The sequence below is a fragment of the Lygodium microphyllum genome, chromosome 4, assembly GCF_053477565.2.
Source record: "Lygodium microphyllum isolate KBCC chromosome 4, Lygodium_microphyllum_v1.1.10, whole genome shotgun sequence".
Taxonomy (NCBI): domain Eukaryota; kingdom Viridiplantae; phylum Streptophyta; class Polypodiopsida; order Schizaeales; family Lygodiaceae; genus Lygodium; species Lygodium microphyllum.
Window position 1 is genome coordinate 28159415 of NC_141138.1, and position 20424 is coordinate 28179838.

Here is a 20424-nt window from a genome sequence, read left to right on the forward strand (position 1 = left end):
AACACATTAGTTGGATATATAATAACCAGCTTCTTTAATTAATCCATTAAGCATTGGTTCCTTCACGTAATCTTATCATGTGACATAGAAAAACAATATCAGACAAGTCCTTTATTAACATGTTATCATATTTATCTTTGAAATACAAGGAGTTCTGCCCGTAGGCTTGTCCACAATCAACCCGAAGGCTATCCAGCAATCCGCAGGGATCACTTTTCCAAGTTTTCATCCGTAGACTAGTATGCCGGCCTCAAGATCCAATCCCGAGTCACGTTAGCCTCTTGTGTAGGACCCGGAAGGCGAGGGATTTACGGCCAGAGCCCCCCCGGCACCCAAGCGTCCTCCTGCTCCAAGTAGTGCCCAACGGAGAGACCTCTCGCAGGGGTTCGGTCCACATTCTCGGCGCGGTCAACAACGCCCTTAGTTAGGGTCAGGTAGGCAATCCGGGGTAAGTGAAGCTGCCTCTCCCTTCAGGCCTTCAACTTGAAGTATGGATATTCATTTAATTTGTAATTCATTGGTCAAACAAGTCAAACGGTGCTCTAACATCTCTAGCAAGTACAAACATTTTCTTTGATCATTTTTGTTGTTGGCAAACTGCTAAGAAAGGAATCTTTCCTTTCGAATGCATCTAGCACTCGATCCGGGGTGTCTTGCAACTTGGCAAGTTCCCTTATATTCTAGGTTAGGGCATACCCTATTAACCCAACTTGGTCAAACCCTAAAGTTCATTGGATACTTCAGTTTCCAGTTTTTAACCTTCCTTACTTAGAAGGATATCAAAGTATATATCCTCTTGCAAGATAACTTGCGTAAGGATCCGCCATCCTTGTTGCGAGAATTTAGCCTTTCTTCTTGTGAATCCATCACAAGACCATATGACTTCGTACTTGCCGCGCAAGTCCTGTATCGTACTATGCGATAATGGAGTTACGAAACAATCCGTTTCAGTTTCTTTAAGCTGACATTGTTACCTAGGGTTTTCTAGTTTTATTATTTTATTTTAAGAAACTCAGGGACAAACCCTAATTTCTTTTACGTTTACAATTTACTGACCCTACAATTAGGGAATGTGGGCAAGTATTTAAAGTATAAACGTTTCTTGGATTTTAATTCATTCCCAATGAATATTTCGCAGCATAGGTATTTCTATTAATTTGGTTAACTTTTAGAAGGTAATATTGAGATCACCTCCGCACGATTTGTTATCTATGTGTCAATTGATTTTTTATTCTAAACTTTATTGATTTGAGGTTAGGTAAATTCAATTAATCTTCCTTTTTCTTTGCGAACAAAACTCATGCCAAATAAGCAATCTTTCCCTTGCTAAATTATGCAGTTAGCAATGATAACTTCCTAGAGTTTAAGCATCGTAAGAAACCTTTCATGATTCGCACCTTCCATGATGATTTGTTGTAAAAAGAATAGGGGTTAATAGTGCAAGATGCAATTTTATACCTTCTAGGCTTAACCGAAGTATACTACTTTAGTGAGTAAATAATCTTGCTCATAATTCGTTTCAATGCATAATGCTATTTGAAGGAAAACTATGTTAATACTTTATTTATTTTGCATGTTCAATTAAACTAAATTCCTTTGTAGTAAATAACTAGGACAAAATATACCTTATCCCTAACAATTCATCTTGCATGATTGAATTGAAACCGATATAAAATTAAGAAGGAAAAACCTGGGTTTGGGGTGAGATATCCACATGGATACCGGGAGATGACCCTCCCGCAGCTACTCCTTGGACTTTCTTAGGAGGCATCGCAGTTGTAGTCCTTTGAACGTGGAAGCAGCGTTACACTCCTTTTCAGAATTCCACCATCGCTCCCTTGCACGTCAATACTCTTCTTCTCTTTTTAGTGTAGGGGAGAAACCAAGTCCCAATGGTATTTTGGAAAGGCAAGGAATCGTTAAGGGATTAACCACAAGGGTGGGGTGATATTTAAGTCGCTTGGGAAGGGGGTTTATGAAAGCCCCCTTAGAAGCTTCTAAGAGAAGCTTCCAAAGAGATTTGTTACGTGGCGGCAGTTCAACGGAGGGCGGCCAGCAGAGACTGACGGTAGCGATCACTGTCTCTCTCACGCTCCCACGACAGAATTCAGGCGGCAATTTGCCCTCCCTCACCTAGCAAATGCAAGCGGTGGCCGTGTGTGTGTGTGTGCGGTCGTCAAGCTCTCCCTCCTTTTTGGCATTCTGACGGCGTTAGGCGTCGACTCCCCACACTTCATGGTGGTAGCAACCCCTCTCTTAAATAGGGGAGGGAGGGGAATCCTCCCCCTCCTTATGTGTCAATCTGCATGGCGGTGGAAGGCTCCAAGCTCCACAAAGGAGCTTAGGCCTCCATTCTATTTCCCTCCCCTTACAACAGGATAGTTGGGAGGGAAAATAAAAAATGAAAAAAAATTTGCATTTGATATATTAGAGATCATAAAACTCGTATCCCTTAGAAAAAATTGAATATCCAATGAAAATAATTTTTAGACTTGGAGGATCATGTTTTCTATGAGTCTCTTTGGGTACATGAATATAAGAAATACAACCAAAAGTTTGAAAATATGAAATAGAAGGAGTTTCACCTGTCCAAATAGTAATCAGTATTTTACCAAAAGAAGCACTTGTAGGATTTTGCACAAATACTAGTGTTAAGACTACTTCAGCCCAGAAACATCGAGATAAGCTAAAATGAATGAGCATATATCGCATGGCATTGAGAATAGACTTACTTTTACGTTTAGCGATACCATTCTGTTTAGAGAGTAGGAAATTGTATATGCATGATGAATACCTTGATTATTACAATAATCATCAAAATCATTTGAAATGTATTCTCCACCATTATAACTGCAAAGTTTCTTGATGCGACAACTAGTATGAAGTTCTGCACCTTTTTGATATTGGTTAAAAGATAATAAAACTTCTTATTTGTGTTGCAAGAGAAAACATGTGGTGTATCTTGAGAATTCATCAATAAAAGTCATGAAATACCAATATTGAGATTTCGATGGAGGAAAAGGTCCACAAATATCAGTGTCAATAAGATCAATCAAATCTTTGGAATGAATTGTGGTGGAAATGGAAAAGGATTTGTGAAAATGCTTTCCTAGTGCACAATATTCACAAATACCCATATAGAATGAGCTTTGAATTCCATACCTTGAACAAGGTCACACCGATAAAGATCAACAAGCTTTGAAAAATCAGGGTGAACAAAGCGATGCTACCATATTTTACTGTTAAGATTTCCATGAGTTGTAACAACATTTGCAAAATATTCATTTAAAGATAACTCAAAAATATTACTATTTTGAGCAGCGACAACTATGGTTTTTGGTTGTTTTTCTCAATGCAACACTTGGTATGGTCAAAACCAACAAAAAGGCCAAGATCCACAAGTCTTGCAACTAAAAGAAGATTCATTTATAGATCTGAAACATGTGAAACTCTAGGCATAGTTCTTGTTGAAGAAAGAGTATCGAGATATTAATCACCTATACCTTTGACTTGATAGATTGTGTCATCAACAAGATAAACTAATTTCTTGACAATAATAAAATCATAATTATGCAACCATTGAGACTAATATGTCATGTTTCTCATAATACCAAAATCAATAATAATAAGATATCCATCACAAACATGAAGTATGCTTTCTAGAGAGATAGAATAGTTCACACAATTTACTTTTTCAATAGTATTGTCATATGTAGCAGCATATGCTCTATTATGATTTGAATCAAAATGCCTCTTGAAACATAGATGGGTTGGATGATCACGCTTTTTGCAGTAGTCACAAGGAGAATAATCTTTGTATAAATGTGATTGTCTAATTGTAATAACGTTCTCTTCATCATATTGTTTTACCCAGCAATCATCTATAATGTGACCATTTCTATTGCAATAAGAACAATGTCTATTAGGAAACTTGAGAAGAGAGAAATTATCACCATGACGACTCCTACGTGTAAAGTGTGAAAAGGGATGCATTTGAGTAAGTAAAGCTTGGTGGCTTGGTTTTTGACTATGTGTCCTCTTGTGAGATCATAATTGTTTCTTGATTTGTGTGTCATCGTTCATGTCATTGTGAATATTCAATCAAAGATATACAATTTTGATCAAAATCGATCCCATCTTTGTTAGATAATATGTTAACAATATTATCATAAGTACTATCCTTTACAATGTCAAGAAACTGTGTTACCAATTACTTTCGTGGAATTGCATCACCAGCACCAATACGTTGATTGATAATGTTCTTGAATGATTCGATATATGTTGTCATAGAAGTTCTAATGGTGTATTGTAACTCAATGAGATGACTATGAAGATAAAGTATTTTTGTAATAGATTTATTCTCAAGATTTACTATCAAGTACTCCCATTTAGCTTGTGAGGTTGAAAGATTACATACATCAAGCATAAGAGATTCTTGAAGAGAACAGAAAGAATATATCGACGAGTTTCTTTGTTGCATCTGACCGAGTCATTATAAACAATTTTCCATTCTTCAAAGATAGATCCTTCAGTCAAGGTATTATCATGAGCATGATCAATTGGTTGAGGCAGACATTCATAATTACCAAGAACAATATCTTGCAACCCATCGCCTTCAAGAATTAGTAGTATCTTTACTTTCCATCCAAGGAGTCCTTGTCCTTGAAAGTGAGGGACGGAACGTTATCTAGAAGGAAATTTGTTAACACAATATTAGTGAGTTTGGGAATCTCCCGATTCCCATTTTTTGAATACTAAAAAGGTGGCACTCTAATAACATGCTCATAAGTTTCTCAAAACCATATTATGTGACCTATCATTGGAAAGAGCTTGAAAAATGGAATCTATTGAGCTATAGAGTGCTCGATTTAGAGTTATAGTGTTCAAATGATGAAAAATCCAAAGATTTAACCACGTGTCCCAAACTTATGGAAAATTTCCATATTCCCCAATATAGTGTTTGTTACCAACTATAGAATTTGACATGGTTGGCTAAGAGGATATGTACAATATGAGATCATAGAATTTGCACACCATATACGAAACGATGATAAAAGTGCAGCATAAAAAGCTGTCTGCAGAAGCCATGCTTGAAAGAAATACATTTAGTTCAAAAAGCATACTCCAAAAGAAAGAGACCCAAGATAGACGAAATGTAGGCAATAATAAATCAACCCAAAATAGACAAAACGTGTGTTAGAATAAATTAGCCCAACATAAATGAGAAATTATGAACAACAATCAAAATGTTATTGCTTTACTTTTTGGCCAATAATAGATGATGGTTTGGCTAATTTTGGAAAAAACTCAAGAGTGGGTAATCACGATATTTCCTTAATGAGAGCTAAAAAGATGAATGGGTTGCCTCTTACCCACCCAGCCTCCAATCCTCACTATAAGAGAGCTAAACAAGGGCACCACCTAGCCAAAGGGAGGATGGGCTAGGACACCCCTTTCCTCAAAGAGAATGGAAATAACCAAAACACAACTTCACGAGAGAGGATTTGTAACCCAGCTTAAGGAAAATGAAAATGACGGAATGTTAAGAGAGGTGATAGCTCCTAATTTCTCCCTTAAACATATATATAACATGAGAAAATAAAGATTCCCCACCAATAGAGCATATGACAAGTCTTACTTAATGAGTTTAAGTATAAATGTAGATGGAGAATTAGAAGAGAGTACATATGATCTAGACACCATATTAGAATATGAGAGAGAGAGAGAGAGACACAGAGAGAGAGAGAGAGAGAGAGATGAGGAGAGAGGGAGACAAGAGTAGAAGAGGTAGAGGAAGCTTGCCATTATGTATTCATGGAATGCTACATAATAAAAGAGACTCACTCATAGCTTACCTCAAAGAGATGGACTAGCATTAGGGTGTTCTAGAGTGCTCTCATGTGCTTGTCATTGTCATTCTTTACATCTCTATGGGCACCTTATATAGCCTTCATGAGGGATTAGATTAAGCTAATAATCTTGATTAACATAATCCTAGATGATGTATGATATCTTTGAAAATATGAAGAATAGTGGATTGGACAAGTCCCCACCTTGGTCATCATGCAAGAAGCCAAGGGGTGGTGGTAGATAAGCTAGACAAAGGGAGCTAGATTACAAGAAGTGGATGCAAAAAGCACATTACTATAATATATTTACAAGAAGGATAAAATGGAAAGTTGATGTGATAAGGGTGAAAAAGAGAAGAAAATTGTGTGTAACCAGCTGTCTATGCCTTTGTAACTTCAAATCGGTGAAGAATCTGAAAAAAGTTTCTTCTGTAACTTTGTAGATTAGGTAGAAACCGGTTGGGTATCTATATATATATATATATAAATATATATAAGCATGTGACAGAGGGGGTCCATGCTTGTAAGTTTTTGTGTAAGATCCAAATGACACCATGATGTGGATATTGACTTATATACAAGGGTAAGGTGTCCTCTAATGATGGTGATAGATCCCAAATCTTAGTGATGCATGTGGAGCCCACATGTAGTTGGAGGCTAGTCCTTTGAAAAAAATCTATGTACTCACTCAACCCCTAGGTGTAATTATTTTCACCTTCACTAAGATAACCCATCCCTTTTACCCTTTACATTGGCATCTCTCCTAAGAACTTGTTTTCCCACTTGGCAGAGTTATCATAACCAAGAAGCAATTTAGCATACCTAGTGCTTGAAGAGTAAACCCAAAGTGATAAGATGTAGGGTTTAAGCTATGGGTAAGGCTCTTGATAGGGGTTTTAGCCAAATTTTGTGGTAGAAATCCGGTTTGTAAATAACCCGGATCATTAGTCCTCCCCTTAGGCTAGTGGCATTCATGCCTCTAGCTTACTACGAATGGTCCAATAGAGCAGGGAGGACTGCACCCCCTCATTGGTGGCTCTTTGTCAAATGACTTCTCCAAAGTGCCCCTAATTCTTTTAAAATAAGGCTTGAGTCACCATCCATTTATCCTTATCTTGTGAATCATCCCATCCATGGCACCTAGCTTATAGCTGCCATTTGGATATCTCCTTATGACCATGAATGGCCCTTCCCAATTGAACACAAGTATAGCATCCTTTCTGTTATCAAAGTGGTTATCATAGCGTAGCACAAGTGATCCTTACCTTATGTGTTTGCTAGCCAGCTTCTTATTAAATGTCTTCCTCCTCTCTTCATCCTGCATGGAATAGTATTGCACTGCTACTTCTCTGTCTAACTCCAATCTCTCTAAATCCAAGATCCTTTCCTCTAACTTCCTATCTTGATTTTTCTCTCAACCAGCTACTAAAACATGTAAGCTAGCCAGTTCCACCTCTATACAAAGCAAAGCCTCTTGGCCATAAACGAGGTGAAATGGAGTATAGCCAAGTGAGGTTCTAAATGAAGTCTTGTAGGCCCAAAGAGCTACACTCAATTTTTTATCCCAATGCTTGGATGCATGTGTACTTGCTTGGTAATCATCTTATAAATCAAACCATTCTCCTTTTCGACCAAACCATTACATTGTGGGTAATAGGGAGTAGAATGCATGTGCTTGATTTTTAGCCTTTCCATTACATTGTGGGTAATAGGGATAATTTCTAAAGGTGTACCAAACCTGCAACAAATATTTTCAAACACAAATTTTTCCACTTCTTCGGCTGTGATCCTACTAGTTGCTCAAGCCTCAGTCCACCTCATAATGTAGTCCACACCCATTATGATGTGTTCCTTGCCAGACTGAGTTCATGAAAGTGGCCCTATTGCATCAATCCCCCATTTCTCAAATGGGCCATATGTAGTTATGGGATTTTATTCATCATGCACTAGCTTCCTTCATCCAGCCTTTTAGCAAGCATCACAAGTGCGGCACCAATGTTGCACATCTCGATGCAGATTAGGCCATAGAAAACTAGCTTGGAAAATATTTTTGTTGGTTATTTCTTGAGCAAAATGTCGGCCACAAACCCCCTCATGGTAGCTCTTAATCACATCCATAATCTCCTTTGTTGTTGGCACCCTTCTAAGCATTGCATCCTTTCCTTTGCAATGCAACACATCATTTATCAAGCGGTATTTAGTAGCCTTAGTAGCCAACCACCTTTTCTCACTCTTACTCATATGTGTAGGTGCCTCACCATGATCAAGAAAATAAAGCACATCTTGTAGTTGAAACTTACCCTAAAACAAGGGGAGCTTTATTGCAATGATGCCCACCATTACCTCTTTCAATTTTTCAACTGCTAGAGCATCTTTGTCTCCATCTGTGCGCCTTGGCACAAAATAGATTTGGGATTTTTGTAGCTTTCTCATGAGAGTTTTAGCTTCTCTCATTTTCATGGTTAAGTTATCATTTTTACAAGCCTAGATTCCTTTCATTTGCTTAACAATTAGCATAGAATCCCCAAAAACATTAAGTTGAGTGACACCATATGAGAGACACCACCTCAAACCTAGAAGCAAGGCTTGATATTCTACCTCATTGTTAGAATGGAAATCCTACGATGATACCTTTTCCATAAAGTTTGTCACCTTTGGGACTGAACACCACTATTCCTGATGTCGCTCTGTCTTTAATACACTTGTAGGCCTCGTTAAAGTAGAGGGCATGGGCATTCCCCACTCGTGGTGGGTCCTCAAGAGGAGGTGTCTCCTCTTTTACCTTTCCCTTCTCTTTTTCCTTCTTTTAATGGCATGTATGCGTCAACAAATTAGCTAGGCAAGCCCAAGTAGAGTCCTCCAACTCTTGGAGTTGTATCACCCACTTAGCGATTCTGGCTGAAACATCCATGTGCTATAAGGCATAGGGAAAATTCTCTTCTATCATGATCATTGTGAATGGCCTAGGGAGAAGATAAGGACGAAACTTTGTTACAGCAAACATTAGAGACAAAACCATCACCTCCACCATCTTGTACCCTCATTCAGACGCCATCATTACTTTGCTAGAAAAGTAAACCGGCCTCATCAAGACAGTTTTAGCATCCTTTTGTATTAGTGTTGTCCCTAGAGCGTCTTTCCCAAAACTCAGGTTGACAAAAAACTCTTATCCCAAAAAGGCTGTAAAATTATGGGAAGGGTGCTGAGAGCCTTCTTTACCTCATGAAATCACCTTTTGCTTTTGTCACTCCACAGGATCTCCTCAGAGTGGGTCAACTGTTGTAGTGGAAATACTAATTGGGAGAGGAGATAAATGAACCACCCCATATATCACACCTTCTGAATGAAAGAGGTTAGTTGCTTCACAAAATATGGTGATGGCACCGCCAATAGGGCCTTAATTTTCTTTGGATTCGCTTCAATGCCCCTCTCACTTAGGACATGCCCTAACAAAGTTACACTGCTTTCGCCAATACAACACTGTAACGTGTCCACATGTTCCCTTTCAGGACATGTCTTAGCAACCCATCAGAAAGAGGGTCCAGAAAGCTCCGCCCGGCACTCCCATGGAATGTTACGGGGTTTGCGATCTAGGTCTTTCCGAGTCTGCCACGTAGCAAAAGTATTTCGCCCATTCCCACTTAGGACCGACCTGAATCAAGGTTTTCCTAGTGGTCAAACTCCTAGAACAGCAGCTAGCGTCGCACCCAGGTGAACTAATTTATGCAGAAAAATGTTAGGGTCGAAGCAGATTCATGCTACACTTGGTTCAAGGAGAATGGGAAATGAGAGGGATGCAAATCTCGACCTCTCTACCCATAAGGTATAGTCCCATTCCGTTCCCCTAAAATAGCATAAATCGGGATTCTAGAACCTAAACTCTAGGTCAGCGCTCTTGCTGTTCATTTCCTTCGAGAAGAGCTCCTTGCCATCCATCTCATTTGAGAAAAGTTCTCGGCCAACCGGGACCACCCATCCGTAGGATGGACCCATCGCCACATCCGCCGCACTTTCCTCAAGGTTGTTTTAGTTGTCTAATTACCTACCACACTTAGTTGGACATGCATAAAGCATCTTCCTTAATTAGCTAGTTTCAATGGCATACGAGAAGGAAAGACTGTTTTATCATTCATTAGCCAATTTGATGACTATTTCCATGAGGAAACTTATCCCGAAAAAGATAAAATCAAGTGTGTTACTAATCATCTGATAGACAGAGCATCACTATGGTGGACTGTAGTACGCAAGAGCATAGAATGTCCTACTACTTGGGAAGATTTCAAGAAGAAGTTCATGCAGAATTTCCTTCCACCGCAATTTCATGAGAAGGCTATCAAGCAATGGGATTTACTTCAACAACAGGATCGTGAGCCTATTCCACAGTATACAGAGCGTTTTTGGAATGCACTCCTACAGCTACGCATGCTTGAAGACGTACCAGAGACGACATATAAGTGGAAGTATATGTCTCGACTTCTTGGACATTACTACGCTGAAGTGAACATGTTCAAGCCTGCTACCCTTGAAGACGCCATCTCACTAGCTCACGACACTGAAGATAAGTTACGCGGAAGAGATAGACGACCACAGCAATTCCAAGCCAACGGTAATTATGGATCTAAACAATTCAATTCCAATTTTAGAAGGTTTAATCCAGGTCGTTTCTCATCACCATCTTTCCGCAAGAATTGGCCTAAACCCCCTGCATTACCATCCACTGTTAATCCAAATCCTAAGCCTATTCCACAAGCAAATCCAAATGTACCCAGATTTCCAGCTATTGCAAATAATGTAACTAAAGCCAAGCCAATAGTATGCTATGAATGTCACCAGCCAGGGCATCTCGCAGCAAATTGTCATTCAAAGAAGCCACTAGCACATATCAACTATCTTGGAGCCATGGACGAAGACGAGCATGAGGATATGCCGGATTTCACTGAAGATGAGGATGATCGTACTACTACTTCCGACACTTTACCAGGTATGCCTACCCCACATTCATTATTGACTATGAAATGTATGGTGCATGGAAAGGAAAGAATTATTTTGCATGATGACGGTAGTACTCATGACTTTATTTCAGCAAAATTGGTAAAGGAATTAAAATTTCATACTGTACCTACGCATTATCGCATAAAAGCTGCATTTTTAGGCACTAGGTACAATGGCACACAAGAAGTTCAAGATTTAGAAATTCAAATTGGTGCATACATTGAAAGAAAAAAATTTCTTAGTTGTCCCATTACAGTCAAGCGACATTATTTTAGGAATGCCTTGGAGACACCAGCATAATCCAAATATAGATTATTCCACGCACACAATGAATATCAATTTTTAAGGAAAATCTATTACATTATATGGTATGCATGCATCTCATATTTTTCCACTGCTTTCGCATACTCAAGAAAAACGTGCACTACGCAAGAATACTAAATCATATCTCATTTGGGTGAATGAATTGCACGCAAAGGAAAATCATATGCACCCTAGGCATAAGGAATTTCTTGTATATTTTAAGGACTGTTTTGTAGAAGACCTACCACCAGGTTTACCACCATCACGACCAAAAGACCATAAGATTGATTTAATTCCTCGCACACAACCACCTTACAAAGCACCATATAGGCACAATCAAATAGAGCAAAAAGAAATCCAGAGTCAAATTGAAGAATTACTAAATAGAGGCTTAATTCGACCTAGCAGTTCTCCATTCGGTGCACCTGTACTCTTAGTCAAGAAAAAGAATAATACCTATCGTATGTGTATTGACTACCGAGCATTAAATAAGATCACTGTAAACAATAGGTATCCTATACCTAGAGTTGATGACCTTATGGACAAATTGCAAGGATCTTCTATATTTAGTAAAATTGACCTTAAGTCTGGATATCATCAGGTGAGGCTAGATAGAACTGACATATTTAAGACTGCATTCAGGACACAGTTTGGTCATTACGAATTCTTAGTCATGCCGTTCGGATTGACTAATGCACCTGCTACTTTCAGTAGAATGATGAACCGTATCTTTTTGAAATATCAGTATTGTGTGATTGTTTTCTTTGATGATATTTTGGTGTTCAGTCAAAGTGAAAAAGAGCATTATGAGCATTTATCATTAGTTTTTCAATTACTGAAAGAAAATCAATTGTTTGCAAATCCTGAAAAGAGTGAATTCTTTAAGACAGAAATTGAGTATTTAGGTCATATTGTATCAAAAGAAGGAATTAAAGTTGATCCTAAGAAAATTGATGCAATATTGCATTGGCCTGTTCCTAAAAATGTACATGAATTACGCTCATTCCTTGGTCTTGCTAGTTTCTATAGGAAGTTTGTACGTGATTTTTCATTACTTGCTTTACCATTAACCAAACTTCTTAAGAAAGGAATTGTTTATCAATGGACTGAAACTCAGCAGAAATCCTTTGACTTACTGAAACGTGCATTAACTAATGTCCCTATTCTACAATTGCCTAACTTTAATAGACCATTCTTTCTAGTTGTGATCGATGCTAGCGGATCAGGAACAGGAGCCGTACTAATGCAAGACAACCATCCAATAGCATATTCTAGTTCTAAGCTGAAACCCTCTGAGATTAAATATTCCACTTATGACAAAGAACTATTAGCAGTTGTACAAGCATTAAAACAGTGGAAGCACTATTTAATGGGTTCAGAATTCATGATAAAGACCGACCAGCAAAGCATTAGATATCTACTTAGCCAACCCCAAATTTTCGACCGTCATATCAAATGGGCTTCCTTCATTCAAAGTTTTCATCCTATCATTCAATACCAACCTGGAAAAGAAAATGTAGTTGTTGATGCATTGAGTAGAAGACCTGCACTTCATAATATTTCTATCATATCTTTTGATTCTTTGATTGCTATGAAAGATACATATCACCAGGATATTACTTTTCATTCTGATTGGCAAAAATTAGTTCAAAATAATTTCATTCATGTTGATTCATTGTCATATAATGATGGATTTATGTTATTTGAAAAGAGACTGTGTGTTACTATTCCATTCCGATCTTTTATTCTGAATGAAATTCATTGTCCCCCATATCAAGGTCATAGAGGTATCATATCTACATTACGCATGTTAACTGAAGATTTTTATTGGCCGCATATAGATGCAGATGTATCTAATTTCGTTTCTGAATGTTTGATTTGTCAAAGAATAAAGAGACATCATGGTAAACAGTATGGATTACTAATGCCTTTGTCTATTCCATCTAAACCTTGGGAACATATTTTTATGAATTTCATTACTGGTTTACCAAATACTAAATATAACCATGACATGATTTGGACAATTGTAGATAGGTTTAGTAAGCAAGCATATTTCATTGCATGTAAGAAAACTTTAACAGCATCACAAGAAGCACAGCTATTTTTGAAAACTGTTTTTACTAACCATGGATTGCCAAAAGTGATTATTTCAGATCGAGATTCTAGATTCTATAACAATTTTTGGATTACACTGTTTGCAAATCTAGGCACAAAGATTGATTTCTCATCTGCATTTCATCCAGAAACAAATGGACAAACAGAAGCCACAAATAGCACCATATTAGATCTTTTACGTGCATATACTATCTCCAAACCTCAGACATGGGATACTCATTTACATTTATTACAGTTTGCATACAACAATACACCGCACACATCTACAAAGAAAGCACCTTTTGAAGTCATTTATGGATATAGATTATCTACACCTGTTGCATCTTTGTCTAATAGAATTCAGAGTGCTGATGATATTGCTACTATGCATAACAATATTTTTGATGAGGTTAAGGATATGATTGCTAAAGCCCAACAATCATATACCAAACAAGCCAACAAGAAAAGACAAGCCATGAATTTCAAAGTTGATGATTATGTTTGGCTTAGAATAGAAAAGCGTAGACTGCAAAGTGTAGATAGACATCCAGTTGTCAAATTAGCTCCTAGATTTTATGGACCATTTAGAATCATTCATAAGATTAATGATAATCCATTTAAGTTAGAATTGCCATCTCATTGGAAAATTCATAACACATTTCACATTAGTTTATTGAGACCATTTAGAGGCCAATTACCTATCCACCCTGTTTATGAAAACCCACCTTTATTAGAGGAAGAGACTGAAATACTTGAACCATAAGCCATCATAGACACTGACTACATGACCACTAGAACTGGCCGAAGGTATTCTAGATATATAGTAAAATTTAAGAACCATCCTGTAGAGGAAGCACAATGGATGCACGCTAGAGACTTAAATGCCTTTCCCACTCTGTTAGCTCCACATTGAGCTAATAGCAATTGAGGTCAATTGCTATCCCACCCCGGGGGTATGATGCCAGGAGGCATATGCCACGGTGGATTCCGTGAGGTTTTACGGTGGATTCCGTAAACTTAGATGACCGGGGCTCATACACAAAGAGGATTCTTTGTGCGAGAAGTTGATGGGGACGCATGTCCTTTTCGGGTGTTTCATTAATCTAGTGTGTACATGGGTGATTCCATAGCGGGTGATTTCGCAAGATGCATATTAAATTAATAAACGTTTATGAGTTTAGAGTGTGCACTCGTAATAAATTAAGGTTAGGATTTATTTCTAACCAGTTGATTTATTTATGTAGCTGAAGACTGCTAGGTATTCACTTTTGTCGGTTTAATTGTATTATTTTACTAACGATTGTGAATGCTTTAGTTGATGTGTAGAGATAGCAGCAGTGGCGGAGGAAAGCATTGGAGTCTAGCGAGTATTCGACCTTTGGACTATATTTTGATAGGCGCCACGCCTATATTTTGTTATGTCTATTGAGACATTGATTATTGATTATTATTTTGTATGCGCCTATGCGCACGGATATGTTATTTCTATTTGGACATTGAGATTGGGCGTGCCAGACTCTATGGGCACCGTCCATTAGCTTTATTTCCTATTTTTGTAGAAAGCAAACTCAAAAGCTAAAAGCTTGTCATATTTTTGTAAATTGGGCTATTATTGAGCATGAAGATTGAAATATACATAAAATACATGCTTTGTGAAGCGCTCACACAAGGCATGGGGGAGATTGAATCCAATTTGTCTCTTGCCTCTTGTCGTGCATGCTTTTACATTGTTTTTTTGTGCAAAAAGGTAGAGTCATTGTTCTTGGGGACCTTCCAGGATTCACTACGCGAGCATTCTGCGTCCGATCTGCACACCAACTAAATATATAGCTTCATCTTTAGCGGCTTGAGAGTTGGTATGGCTTTGATATGTTCTATCAGATATTGGCCATCCTCCTCTCTCTAGCACACCACTTCGATGTGATAACCAAAGTGCTATTGGTCTTGCTAAAGACTATATTCAACAAACCAAGTCTAATTAGATTATGTTCATGGGTTATGATATGTATTTTTGTATGAGTTGAGCTATTGTGTGAGTGTGTCTTTGGCTTTAACCCTCATTTGGATGTATTTGGTTACGAGCTATGATGAGCTGATGTCTTCCATGTATGACAGGATGCTGAAATAATTTGATTGGATTCGCCTCTATCAATTCTCTTCTACATCTCCTATTATTTATTTAATTCCCTTCTCTTTTGTCTAATCCTCTCCTTGAATCTCCCTTCACCCTTTTGTCTCTTACTTGCGTGGTAGACTTTTGACCCCAAACACTTCAACAGTGGGGTAAACCCAATGTGAAAGTCAGCACGTGTGTAAAGATGGGGTATTCTGCAGATTCAAGTGGTGGTGATGCTTTACAATAGATGATTGATTTGTTGCAGCAACAATAACAACAGTTGTTGTTACAACAGCAGATGGAAACTTGGCAAGAAGCAAAAAGAATTGATTCCTCAGTTGTGAATGCATTGCACGCAGTGGGATAGGAATTAAAGCAATTTGAGGGTAAAAATAATTCCACTATCATCTGGATGAATGAAGAAAAGATGTTTCATGGGATACTGCAGTATGCATGGATTTGGTATTTTTCTTGTTTGGCCATGCATGCATTGCTACATAGAAGAGATGCTGATTGGGCGGCTTTTAAGAAATCTTTGAGAGAAGAGTTTTTCTTGGATGATGCAGGATTGGTAACTAAAAAGACCTTTATAGATTGGATTGAAAAGCCCAATAAAGTGTTGACTCCTACAACTTTGATCCGTGAATTCGAAATTCGATATGTGCAGTTGGATGCTGATGAGAAGCAATCATTGTAGAGCTAGTAAATTGATTTGTTTTTGAAGGATGCAGATTTTATCTTGTAGGAGAAGATGACCAATCCTTTAAAAGATACATCTTTTGGAATGGGACTGAAATCAGATTGGGCTAATGTAATTGAGGTAGTGCATATGTTGGTAATGAGAGAACGGATGAAATTAAGGCACTACAGTTTCCAATGCTCAAAAGGGGGACTAAAATTATAGCCAAGGCGTGTGTGGCTATGGCAAAACAATCGGTTATACCTATGGGTCCGGATCTTAAAGGTGATGCTGTGGATAAATTAATCAAGAACATGCTCGGAATTTGATAGAAATCAATGCAAAGGTAAAAAAATTGGATGTTAAGGTAGAAGAGAAGGGACGAGCAACAGCCCAAAGGCTATATAAAGAAGGATACAAGAGGAGATGCATTTGGTGCAAGAGTTTACAATATGAAAAGCATGACTGTATAGCCTATTGTGAAGCAGAAGTGAAAGAGTTAGTCTTTTGGAAATATGGAAAAGTACATTTAATAGAAACCGGTCTTCCAATAGAGCCAAATTTTAAAAATGGTGAAATGCAGAAGAGGTTGGAAGATATGGCTGCAAGAACATCATTTGTATCCATAGATGCAACCATGTATGGTTTGAAAATTGAAAGGGCTGATAAAGCTCGTAAAGGATGCATGAATGAAGCAAAATCTTGTGTTTGGATGCAAGTATTAGATTGCTTGGAAAAGGACAAAACAACAAAGGCTAAATTCATTGATGCAAGTTGGTATATATAAGGGAGAATAGGATGGAGTGCACCAGTGGATTCATTTTCCTTGGATCAAGACTAGAAATATAACCCTTGGATGATGGTTCATCATATGCTTGAGTACAGAGCAAAGATAATACAAAGGCTGTACAATTTCTCACTGTTTGTGTGAATCATCCTCACAATCGAGATAGGCTACGGGATAATCCTATGCCACCTAATGCACAAGAGTTTAAGGGTTTTTAGACAGCACTGTTGTAAGTGGAGGCTATGGTAGTACCTTTAGGAAGATAAATATGCCTCCAAGAAAGGGGGAAATTGTGATTGTGTCTAGAATACAAGAATGGATAACATGTAGTATTGGCAGCTTTGAGAATATTTCAGCCATGTGTAGGGTTGAAAAGAAATATGTTGGATGGGTTGAAAAAGAGATGAATACATATGGTTTGATGGCTACAAATGAAGGCATTTCAAGGTTTTTTCTAGGGTTGGTTGATGTTGATACTGTTGCTGAAATTTCTGCAGCAATAAATGTTGAAAACAAGATTGAAAAAGAGGTTATTTATGTTGATACTTTAGAGATATATGAAGTCATTCAAGAGTTTGCTAAGCATGAATGTTATGGATTCCAAAACATGGTTGAAGCAAGGGTGGATACAAAGTACAAAACAGTTTCAAAGAAAGTTAAGCATATGGCTTTGCCTTTATCACTTGAAAGTGATGGGTTGGTTGAAAAAGTGTCTCAATAGCCTAGTTTGCGGGATCCACATGGAGTAGGACATAAATTTATAGCTGAAACTTTACAAAAGCTAAAAATTGGTAATATAAGCTTTCTTTTGCATGTAGAAAGAGCTTGTTTCTTGCAAATGTTGGCAAGGCATGGGAAAGCCTTTGCATTTAAGCCAGATGAAATTGGATGTGTTGATTTGACCATAGTTACACCTATGGTTATGTTTACATTACCTCATGTGCCATGGAATTTAAAGCATATTCCAATGCCTCGAGCATATTTGTCTAAGTTTCTAGAGCTCTTGAATGAGAAGATCAGGATGCGGATTTTGGAGCCCTCTTTAGCTCGATATTTGAATCGGCGGTTTATTGTTCCAAAGAAGAATGGTGCTTTGTGGTTTATATAGGATTTACAACCAGTTAATAGTCACCATAAGGAATACTGGATTGGGGCCGATAGTGGATGAATTTGAAAAAGCACTTTTAGGCAAGGCAATCTACTCTATGGGTGATTTATATTTAGGATATGATCAGTTCCAGCTTGCATTGGAAAGCCAGGATATCACTATCATGAAAACACCGCTTGGATTGGTTAGAGAATGTGTATGCTTCCATAGGGAGCAACAAATTCAGTGGCACATATGATGAATGCTATTTGAGGAAGCATATTCCTCAGTTGACCTTACCCTTTCTTGATGATGTATCAATCAAAGGGTCATGAGAAGAATTAAGAGCTAAATGAGTAGGAATGTAAAAGATTTGCGGCTAATCATATTGTTGATTATGATGAGATTTTCAGCCGTCTAGGATGTTGAGAATAGCAAATGATGCTTAATATGAATTCCCATAGAGACTGGTGTATGCCTAGAAAAGGTTGCCTATAAGAGGCTTTGTATGAGATATAGATAATGATGTATGCTCTAGGAAGAGATATCCTAAATCCCATAAGCATAGTGAGGAAGAGTGGAACCATCCAAAAGCTATATAAGCATGTACTTGGCTCTATTTTCAAGGTAAGCTATCATCATTTTGTGACACTCAAGATTGTGTTTATGAGTCCAAGTTAATCTATCTTGGAGCCTAATTCACTTGAGTTACAATTCTTTATCTCAGTCATGGTTTATGTGTATAACCTTCGTCCGCCATAGCTAGCATAGTTCTAGATCTGTGTTTCTAAACATGGTATCAGAGCCATGGTGAGCTATGTCTAGCCACACCCATTCTCTCTTCTACTTCTACTACCTCATTTTTTGGTCGTCACAGTAATGATAGCAGTTTAGCTTAGAAGGAGTAGAATCAGCTTGGTGGTGTAGGAGAAAGAGAGAGAGGCTCTCTATTGAGAGGAATTGAAGGCCAAGTTGGGAGCCTATTTTCAACTTCTAGAGGGCGTTAGAAGATGCTTTGCTCAAATTGATGCTGCCAATAGAGGGGCAGTAAGCAAAGATGAACAAAAGGAGTGATAGGTGAAAGCAATGCAAGATCCAAAAATTCAGAGTATACTTCTAGATCCGGTCATACGGCAAGTCTATAGCAACAGAGTAGCTTGTTATACTACGCTTGGTGAACTACTTGAAGGACTGAAGGATGCTACAGATGTCTTGAGCTGGACCATGTTTTTGTGTAGAAGGTCAGCTTGAAACTCAAGCTTAAGTCACTGCTATGAACGACTTCTACTGTCGGGGAGCAGAAGTGTAAATGAGGGCCTCCATGGAAATGAAGGATTCTCTCCACTAAAGTAGATAAGGATTGCACATGCCCTTCGGCACTATACCATCTATGACCCTCCATAGAAAATTGCAAGAAATATCTATTGAAGAGTGGACCCCAGAGGCTGTCGAGGGAGGCAAGGTAGTCAAGGGTGGCACTGGCGATGGAGAGGAAGCAGAGGTCCCTGTGATCTAAGGTCATCTCCTCCATTGAGAAAAAGAAGGAGAGCAAAGCAACGTTGCAGCATGTGAACTCGCTCAAGAAGCTCGCTGGTAGCTTTCCCGATCCTCATGCATTTTCACCAGGATGCCCAAGTCGACGAGCTGGACGGCCAATGGAGTGGCCAATGGAGTAGTTGCGTCATGCCTCCTCATGAGTATAAGGGCATAGAGGAGCTAGGTTATGGAAGAAACCCTGCATCCGTTGTAGATGCGGCCCAATCTCTGAAGGAAGGCCATCACCCACACCTTCAACCTGAGCCACAGCCAACATGAACACTATTCTTAGAAAGGCCTCGATGTGACATAGGATGATGGCCAGGATATTGCCCACCGACTTGAACAAAGGTAGAAACGTTGTAGGTCAAAGGAGCTCAGTCAATCATCGGAGCAATCAACTCTGGAATCTTTGTTTATTTTTTCTTATTGTGAGCTAAATTATTAAGGCTTAAACTCCTTTATAATAAAGCCAAATTCACACCTACCAGTTCAGCTTTGACCTCATTCACATTATCCTCATTTTCATCAGTTGAGGTAATTGATTTTGAGCTTAATAGTGATTCATATCCTTGTTGTTAGAAATCAAGCTCACCGTCAGTGTGTCTTTATCTATGACCAACATCTATGATAGCTAGTGTGTGCAGTTGTCTACATGTGACTACATTAAATAAGTCAGGTTAGTAGTCAATTAGTGACTTGACTAGAGTTAGTATGTCTAGTCTACACTTACACTAGGTCACTTTATCTTCGTATTGTGTGTGCTTTTCAGTTTAGAGTGTGGAACATGAAGGAATGACCGTGAGAGCCTGAAGGCTCAAGACAATGGAGTTTCCATGTCTCTCTCTCTCAACTTTGAACATGGTATCAGAGCCTTACTTGGTGGACCTCTTGGAGCAGGAGGGAGTGAAGATGATCTGCAGTTGAAGACTTGTGTCATTTTTTTCAAACAAGCTGAATGCCATTGTAAACTGAAGGTAT